We start from the raw sequence: 9,984 nt of genomic DNA, 5'->3' as shown, positions 1-9,984 counted from the left end.
TACACCTGCATGAGCAAAGAATTTCTTGTTGAAATACGCAATTCATAGTTTGACAGAAATTTACTGACTTGATTTCAAGAATAAGTATCAAATTTATATATCTTGTTAATTACAGTTTCAAGCTGCCGTGTTTATATGCCTGTAGATAGAGAGTTAAAATATATGTTTCTTTAAATCAGGAAAGTTCAAAATGAGGATTTTCATCAAAATCTAGAAGTTGAATTTTTGATTATTATAATAATTGTTCTGTACTAGAAAGTAAAATTCACTATTTTTTTTTTTTTTTTTTGTATATAAATAACAACATTTCCATTTTGGTCTCAATAACTGAAATTTATAAAAATTCTGAGATTGAAAGTTTCAACAATTAATATACTTTCTTTATGTCTACTTAGTTTTAAAGGAGGTAAAAATGAAATATAACATATAAATTCTAAAACGGAACTGATTTTTCTGGAAAAGCAAATTGGCGTGATATAATAAAATGATAACTGGCGTGTTCTTTTAAATAAAAGATGGGATAACTCAGTATTCTAAAAATTTCACTCTCGGTTATCTTTTGAATTCTTTTTCGAACAATTTCCGTCATTAAAATGCAATATTTCTGACTTTTCGGTCAAAACATAACTCATGAACTTCAGGAGAGTATGGGAGATTCTATTGTTTCGCATGCAATCTGTTGGCCAGTCTGTGTCAAGGGGGCTGCAGCAACAGGCGTCCTCGTAGGGGCGCGGGAGTCGCTTCTAAAAGTGATATCCGAGCAGTCCCTTTTCAGTTCTCTGGAATCAATCGATGCGACTCCAACAACTCTGCCTCCAAGCTGTGAGAAATTGTCATCAGGTGAGAAGACGGACGATTCTTAGGTGGCTTCAGGTGCGTATAGTTCTTTTGGAAGAATTTTTGTTCGAAAATTCGGTCATGTGGGGTGAAAAATAAGAATTGTTTTGTATTATATAATTTGCAAAAATCCTATGATTTGAGAACAAAAATGATGAATTATGGATGAAAGTGAGAGAGTTTTCTTTCTCTCATTTTTGTATAAAGGAACTTTTGAATTTATAAATCATACAGCTCGCAGAATTGTTTATTTTTATTATTACATTGCAATTATGCAATTTTTATTTTTATAAATTACTTTATTTTTATTTTTATTCTTATGTAATGTTAATAAACTTTCTTATTATTTAGTTGGAATTTCAAGATTTGTGTTAACTATAAAATAAATGCTTTTGAAAATTATGTTGCAGATAAAAAATTACCGGTTAAAAATATTAAAATAAAATTCGATTTCCTAAAAATAATTTTTTTTCTTTTTATTGTTTTTTTTGTAAAATTAAATTCTTAAAAAATGTATTACAATTGTTAAGAAATTTCTTTATTTTTATTTGTATTTTTACGTGGTGTTAATAAACCTTCTTATCATTTTAGTTTAAATTTCAAGATTTGTATTAAATATAAAAAATTCACTTAAGGAAAAATTTATATTATAGAAAAATATTGACGCTATTAAAAAATATTTAAATAAAATTCGATTTTCAAAAATAATTCATTTTTTTTAAAGTTTTATTTTGTAAAATTAAATTCTTAAAAAAATGTAAATTCCTTAGAAAAATTACAAGGAAAGTTCTCAAAAGTTCTCAAAATTTTAAATTTTGTTTGAGTGAAAAGAATTTATTTTATTCAGTAGGAAAAAAAACCATAATCTTGAAAAATAATTTTTAAACTTTGGTCTTTACCAAATTTTGAATTCCCAAAGTGTTTAGTGATGAGTGCTACTTGTTGCAATGTTTAGGTATCATTTCATGTACATCTTAGCAGTTATAATTATAACTTTGAATAAAGTATAAAATTTCTAAAAGTTTCGGACACTTGATAGAGAAGTCCTTTAGAAATTAATCATTTTTATTTTGAAAATTCTTATTTTCGACGCATTCTATTCTTAATGAAATTATTTGCTATTATCATATATATATACAAGCGATATGGAGTATGTATAATTTCAATTTCCAAAAATATGTAAATTGCAGGTATATTTTTTTTCAATAAAAAATTATTATTTAGAAAATTTAGTACGCAATTTATATTTGAAGTTAGCGTTTTGTAATAAATTTCGAGCTTACGTTGATTAAAATGCAAACTCCTCGCGACAACTATTTAAAAATAATTTTTTGAAACTTTTATTGATTCGCAATTCTTTACTTCTACTGTCTGTCTCATTTCGATTACGTTATAATTATACATCACTTAGGGAATCCAATTTCTCAATCGATTGCTTTTTAAAATATCCTCCAATAACCATGCAACCGAAATTCGACTACATTGTTAAACACTGATTATTTTTGGATTATGTATGTTCTTTTTTATATATAATCTTTTCCTAAAATATGTTTATTAGAGCTTTTTCATCATATACTTGTTTAATTGCATATATAATTTAAGAGCATTTTATAGTAACTTACTAGAAAATTATATTTATTATATTATTTTAGAAAATTTTAGTAAGTATAATATAATTTTATATGATGTAAGCCTTCGAAGTAGATTAAGAAACTTAAGGGATGCATGAGAAATAGTAAATTAAATTTTGAATAATGTTTGGAGTTGCATATTTTTTTAAGAAAGAGAAATTATTTTTCATCCTATGATAAAAATTATGCTTACTAATATTTTTCTAAAATGAAAATGTGTTTAGCATTTTAATTAAAATTATGCTGAAATTATAAAATTTTGGATTTCATGTTTGATACGGTAAACCAAAATTGATTTTAAATTTTACTTTTTAAATGCGTCACTTAAAAATTTAATTAAATATGTCTCTGTTTGAAATGTTCTATTTTACTGTTCAATTAGGATCTTGTTTCTGATTGATACAAGTAATAAAAGCGAATGTGGAAATTTTTTTTCATTGAGATTTTTTAAATATGAATTTTCTATACTGGCGATGTATTTTATTATTATGTTTCGGGAAATTTTTACTGTTTTGTGATTGTAAATAAGGTAAATATTTGTAAAATTTTTTTTCTTCACTTCTTTAAATTTTTTTTTATTTTGTCTGTTACGAAGTATTCAATATCGTCAAAAAAATTCAAATGCGAGATTTTGACTAATTTTTACGTTTCAGATATTGTTAGTCGATTGACACGATAAATCAAAGATGTATTGAGTTATACGAATTAAATTTGGTATGTGGTTCTTTCTACCAAATTTGTCTATTTATAGGTTTATGCTTTTGCATGCATGTAAACTAGATAATGCTAAAATGATGCTACTCAGATTAATAAAATCGGGCTTGCGATTTTATATTAAATTTGTAGTGGTTTCTACGTTAAATGAAAATGAAAAAAACCTTCCAAAATCTTGTATTCGTTTTTCTTTACTATATATGAAGCACAGCATATTTATGTGCGGGACACCGAAAATAAAAATCTGAGCATTTATGATGTTCATAATTTTTAGGCGGTGGAGGGGGAATGGGGATAGCACTTTTATTACGCGGTATGCGAAAGAATTTCAAGGTGACCCCTATTACTGATTTTAAATGTATTTTATGTATAATCAGTATTTTCTTAGAGCTTTAGACAATCTTTATCCAATGTAAAGCATCTTATTCGTATCAATAGCTTTAGAAACTTTTAACTGTCTGGTACTACATCATTCTTTTTTTCTCTCTTTATCTCGCAATGCAAGTAAGCAATTTTGTGCAGCGTGGGTTGTTTATAGCAAAATAAATGCCATTATCCCTCCATCTATTAAGGAGAATGATGTTACTGTTTAAGAAAAAAAATGGTAATTGTTTTTGAATTTCCAGTGGAGTAAAAAACAATTTGTTCTCTTCTTACTTTGAAAGAGAATTTATTTGCTGTGGATATTTTCACACTTTAAAGATATTTTTAACACTCATTAGTTATCTAGTCTAGTATTTTTATAAATCATTTAAGGTGATGCCACTAACATGCAATAAATATCACAGAATCAAGATGATTTTTAAAATAGCCAAATCCTATTTTTTTTATTTTCTGTTTTACGAACTACACAAAAGAGAAATATTGTTATTGTCAAAAGATTTTAATTTTGGCGTCAATTTTGGTGCTTATCCACATTTTAGACTTCCTTGATTTCAAAAAACATATGCTTTGCATTATACCTGTCTGTCCATGAACATGATAATATAAAAACGCTTTGAGCTAGGCATATGAAATTTGGCATACGGACTTGACACCAAATTTTTTAAATTTCTATCAAATTTTGAAAGAACCTAATCAGAGGAATTTTGTCTGCTCATATGTCTGTTTGTAAGTAAACACAATAATTACAAAATAAAGAAAGCTAGATCAATAAAATTTCGTAAGATTTCGTTTAGATTTCGATTTAACATCTAAACTACATTTGAGCGTCCTGGCATAGGGGTCGTGCATCTTCCCCGTGATCTAGGCGTCCTGGGTTCGAATTCCGGTTCGGGCATGGCTGTTCTTCATCTGTGTTTTATCTGTGAGGTATGTGAACGTGCCCCTCTGTAAAAAAGGGGTTGTGCAAGCGAATGTGTGAGTTTCATCTTCATATGTGCTGGAAGTCAGACTTCTCCCCTCGGGTGCTCAGGGATCTTTATCCTCAGAAGCTACTGCACCCCCTTTCCGTGGTAACGCGGACACGACATCATCATCCAAAGTGTATTAAATTTAAGAAAAAAATCCGTTAAGATGTTGATTGTATGTACCTTCATATGCAAACATGTTAACTCAAAAATAGAAATGATTTAAATATAAAATATTGGATTTTATTAAAATAATCCAACACCTTGTAATACTATTCAATTCAATATTTTAAATAAAATTTGTAAAAAATAATAATTATCATTTTGTGTTATATTTTCTTTTCTATCGGTTGGACAAAATCCGTCCAAAATAAACATTCGGTTATTGTCATGTTTGTGTATCAAACGCATGTCCACGATTGATCGCCAAATATCACATGTTAATTGTCCACTTCGTAATAATTGTTCGCCAATGGAATGTGATTATTTAACAGAGAGTATACGAGAAGGTTTAGAGGAGACTACTCATTCTGGTTTCTTCATCGTTCGAGTCTATTAAAATCTTTTCCCATATCGAGAAGGGTAATGCTATAAATAGTGTTGTTGCAACTTAAGCAGTTCTGTGGCGTTTCTAACCTGGAAAGCAATGTCAATGTATAGAATAGTTGATAGAAAGGTAGTAAGCAGAGACTAACTTAGCTAAAAAAAATTTCTTTGCTTTTTAAAAGTATAATTATTATATTATTGAAATCATGAAATAATAAAATGTGAATGATGCATATTTTGAATTATTATCTCCTATTTAAGTTTTGATCAAATTTGAGCATACTTAATTAAGTTAAAAAGACGAAAGTAGCCAGAATTTAAAAGAAGTTTTTAAAAAACTTTTATTTTCAAGGTGCTTTAAAATTAAAAATGAAAATATGACTTGGATAAATAATATTATAAATATTTCAAAATCAATATATAAGAAACATTTCAATGTTTTTAGTCTCTTCTTCTTCGCTACGTGCCCCAGTAACTTATCATTTCATCCCAAATATATTCCTGTAGGTAAATGTTTAAAAGAATGTAATACGCTATGTATAATATAAATGTAGGTACGCTGTTTTAAAGAAGTAAAAAAAAAAGTTTTTGCCGGAACATTCTTTTACTTAAATACACTTAACATACAAATGCTTCCAAAATTTTTATGAAGTCGATATTTTAATAAAATGTTATTCGAAATGAAAATAAAAATGAAGACAAATGCATTATACTTCATTTAATATTGCTAAATATACTCTCTTTTTCCGAGACACTTTCTACCTCAAATATAAAATATCAATCGCAATATAATGAAAGTCTCTTTAATGTATAATTATAAGTCTCTAATAGAATGGCTATAAATTGATTACTCTTATATAATACTAGCCGCCTTTGGTGACCAGCCGGTTCGCCAATCTTAATGCACGTTTAAATTTTAATAATTGAATATTTTATGGAACTCCCATTTTAATTGCTTCTTCATTAAAATATTTTAAAACTTCAAAATTTAATAGTCATATAATTCACTCATAATATTATAAAGGCCTTCAGCCATAACGTAATATGTATCTCTCTAATTTTCTGTTAGCTCCCGTAGAATTTATGCTTTAAATTAAAGTGGAAAGGATTAAACGGCAATAAATATAATATTTTTTTTTTACTGAAACGAAGCATTTTTTTAAAAAATATGAGTGCTGAAAACAGAGTCGCTGAGTATTTAAACATTATAGGCATTAAAGAATATTTTTCTTAATTTATATAATATCTCAAGAAGTTTTCAACAAAATTTTCTCAGATCATCATGAACTGATCGATTAATTAACAATGTTTAGTTTTAAATGCATCAAACACTAAAAAAATAAACAGAATCATTTGAAATAATCTGTAGAAAACATATCCATTGTCAACAATCAGAACACAATGTGCATGCGTGAATTTTCTACGCCAGTTGGGGTAACGCTATTCAGATGAGAAATTTTTAATTTTCTTTATTCTGTTTTATTTTAATTCCAAAGTACTTCAGAATGAATATGAAAGATCTATTAATTAACAATGTTTAACTTTAAATGCATCAAACCTTAAGAAAATAAACAGAATCCTTTGAAATAAATTAATCTGCCGAAAATTTCTTAAGCCTATCCTCTTTAGAGTGAAAAAAAACAAACAAACTGAAGCCTTACTCATTTGGCGGTGTGGAAATGAAAAGATTTTTTTGGCGGGAAAGTTAGTTTTTAATTAATAATTAAAAAAAAACCCAACTCTGATTTTAAAAAAAATTCAAAAACCTTCCTAGGGATATACCTAATAATTTCCCAAATTTTCACGGCGATTGGATGTATGGTTTTTGAATCTATCGAGTACAGACAGGCAGACACACATTCATTTTTATATATAGTGAGAGGAATAAAAAATATCGTTTGTGAAATATTATATTCGTTTGTATTTCAAGAACTAATTTAACATAAATTAGCTAACAATTGATTCTATTCTACAACGCTCTATAGCTAACAATTAATCTTTTTAAATTTTGCATATGATATCTAATGTCAAAATATGATTCGGCATGGTATTAATAAATTTATACTTTTTTTAAGAAAAGAAATACCAACTTATCAACCATCTTCTTAGAAAAAGGTCCTTTTTTCTTCCAAGCGTTTGAACAGTAGATTTTAAAAATTGCCCAAGATGCATTTTCGTGAAGATGACACGCAAAGTCTTTCAGTTTGATTTTAGAGCCTTCGACCTGACGAGTTTGGCATTTTACTATTTTCTTAGCTCTTCTCAATTTTCTTGTGTTTTTCTTTATCCGAACTCCTATTATACATTTGTACTCTCTTGGTGGCCAGCGGCGTAAAATGTAGGATTACACAACTAAGTAATCATATGTTTTACTACATTTAATAAGGGGTTTATATTTTTTTCTTATTTATTGATTGCATGAATTCTAAACAGAGTAACATTAGTTTTTTTCATTTTGAATAGAATTTCTTACCCCTTTTTTCTAACTTCTCTTAATTATTTTTAATTAATAAAGATATCAAATAATTAAATAGGAAGACAACAATAAAATGACAATTATGATTTAAATCAACCAAAATTCTACTAATTAAAAAAATTACAAAAGTAAATACGACATGTTATCAAACCCCAAAAAAGGAGAAATAATAATTATTTATAAAAATTGATTGAGAAAAATATGAAAAAATGATAACACAATAATTCATTAAAATTTTCACGGACTCCAGAGGAACATGACGAAGTTTATTTAATAACTAAATAGATTTATTTTCACTTACTTTGGAACTCAATATTTCATTGATTATTAAGTTCAAACAGCCTTCTTTTTAAAAAAAGACGAAAGTACTTCTTTCGTTTCCATTAGTAATGGCTGCCGTGTTAGCAAAATGATTGATATGTTCTATAATTACAGAGAAATCAAAAATAATTTTGATTCATGATAAATTTGATTTTGATTTTTAAACCTATTATGGGATATTATTCACGTAAGAGTCAACTTTTCCCTAAAGGTTTAAGGATTACCTGATAATTCTAACGTAGTTCTAAACGTAGATATTTATGAAAGTACCAATTTCTAATTTTTTGAATAATGCGGCACTTTTTTTTATTTGTGTATTTCGACATACTATTCGTATATTTCGAATAGACATACACACACACATATATATATAAAACGATTAATTTTCTCTTTAATGATTTCTTTTAAAAACATTTTCTTAGAAGTTGCATAATTTAGCATAAATGAATTTCTCAAGAGCATAATTAGAATTCATTCAAATAATAAAAATCTGCTGGGAAATCGAATAATATTTACAATATCAAACGATGAAAGCGAAGTTAGAAAATTGACGAATAAAATAAAATTAAAATCATCGGAAGAAAAATGATGACAGCTTTCTTCAGAAAAAAATATGGAATATCCATTTTATGAACTGAATCTCATTTGAAATCATTACAATGACAGTTCCTTTCACAGTAAAATATGTAGATATCTTTTTTGAATTATAATTTGTTTTATCGATCGTGGTTGTTTTTATGAATATTAATATTTCATTCTTCAAAATAATGCCACAGAAATTTTTGATGTTGCTTTTAGAGAAATCCTCTATTGATAGCTCCAAGGAATAATAAGAAATCAAATATTCGTTTCCTTTAAGAAATTAGGGGGAGTGGTCTCTCCAGAACTTTCTCGCATATTCTCTAATAAAATTGTCTTGCCAGAAAATGCCTTACATGGCACTGGTGTACATTAGTTACGAAATATTTTCTGGCTTGAATTTAGCATTTTTCACTGAATATCGTATCATCCTTGGCGAGGGATTTGGCGATTAATCTCCGGCATGCGTTAGTAGTATCTAAAAATCAAATTTGTGTTTTAGATACGTTTTTCTCAACCGATTGAAACAAAATATTGACACAAAACTGCATTCGCAGTTACAAAATCCTATACCAAATTTGAGTTATTACGTTTTTAAGTCATCGCGTTTATATGTTTGTATAAGCACAGACTCACAGTCAATCTGTTGTTAGACGGGATTCAAGATTTGAGAAATGTCTACCCTATAGATGTTAAATCTGTGTACTGAATTTTGTCTATCTAACTTTCTTCGTTTTGTAATTAATGTGTTAACTTATATTCGAACAACTGGGCAGACTTCCTCTGAAAAGATTTTTCTCAAAATTTGAAAGATAACTGCAAATTTGGTGTAAATACTAAATACCAAATTTCAAGTGTCTAGCTCAAAGCATTTTGGAGTTATCATTGTCATAGACAGACAGACGAACATTTTCCAGAAATGTGTTTTTCCAACTCAGTGAGGTCTAAAACGTGGAAATTCATCAAAATCTCGAGTTCGAATTTTTTGACGATTTCTATATAGTTTCTCTGTACTAAATACACGAAAAAGTAAAAATAAAGAAAAGAAGGAAAAATGCGATCAGAGTAAAATTTAGAACACAATAATTGCTTTGATTATGTTTACTACATTTTGATTTTCTTTGTTTATTTGTATAATAACATTTAAGACGACTTTTCAACATGATTTTATTTCAAAAAAAAAATCTAATCGGTTTAATTTTTTTGTACATGCTCTCACATGCATGGTAGGTATTTTAAGCTTTCTCTAAAATTTAACCACCTGTTCAAAAATACCTTTTACATCAACGAAATCCAATTACCCATCCATTACTTTTATTCCTATCACAGAAGAGCGGTAAACATAATTTCTGACTCAACCTTGTAGCAATCTAATTAGAGAGATATGTTGTGGGAAGGCAAAGACAAAATAATTAAAAGAACAATCTTTCCCCGTATCCATCTTCATCCAGAAGAATTCTGGGAGAAAGAAACATTCCTTTGGTTTCCGTGAGCAATCTCTTTTGCTTTTATAAGCCTCGGTCAGAAGAAA

At 27.7% G+C, this 9,984-nt stretch overlaps 1 protein-coding gene across 3 annotated transcripts in view; it reads left to right on the top strand.

Annotated features, from left to right (window-relative positions):
• LOC129984627 (relaxin receptor 1-like) overlaps nt 1-9,984 on the top strand; it is a 263,140-nt gene that overhangs the window by 75,877 nt on the left and 177,279 nt on the right. Inside the window, exon 1 of one of the 3 annotated variants that reach the window (XM_056094549.1) lies at nt 855-873. The exons of the other annotated variants lie outside the window; for them this stretch is intronic. The gene's annotated coding sequence lies outside the window, so the exon portion shown is untranslated. Of the gene's footprint in view, nt 1-854; nt 874-9,984 lie in introns of those variants that run through there. 3 annotated transcript variants of the gene reach the window in all.

Source organism: Argiope bruennichi, chromosome 9, assembly GCF_947563725.1.
Source record: "Argiope bruennichi chromosome 9, qqArgBrue1.1, whole genome shotgun sequence".
Taxonomy (NCBI): Eukaryota; Metazoa; Arthropoda; class Arachnida; order Araneae; family Araneidae; genus Argiope; species Argiope bruennichi.
Note: the sequence above shows the minus strand (reverse complement) of the source record. Positions and strands in the feature narration are given on the sequence as shown.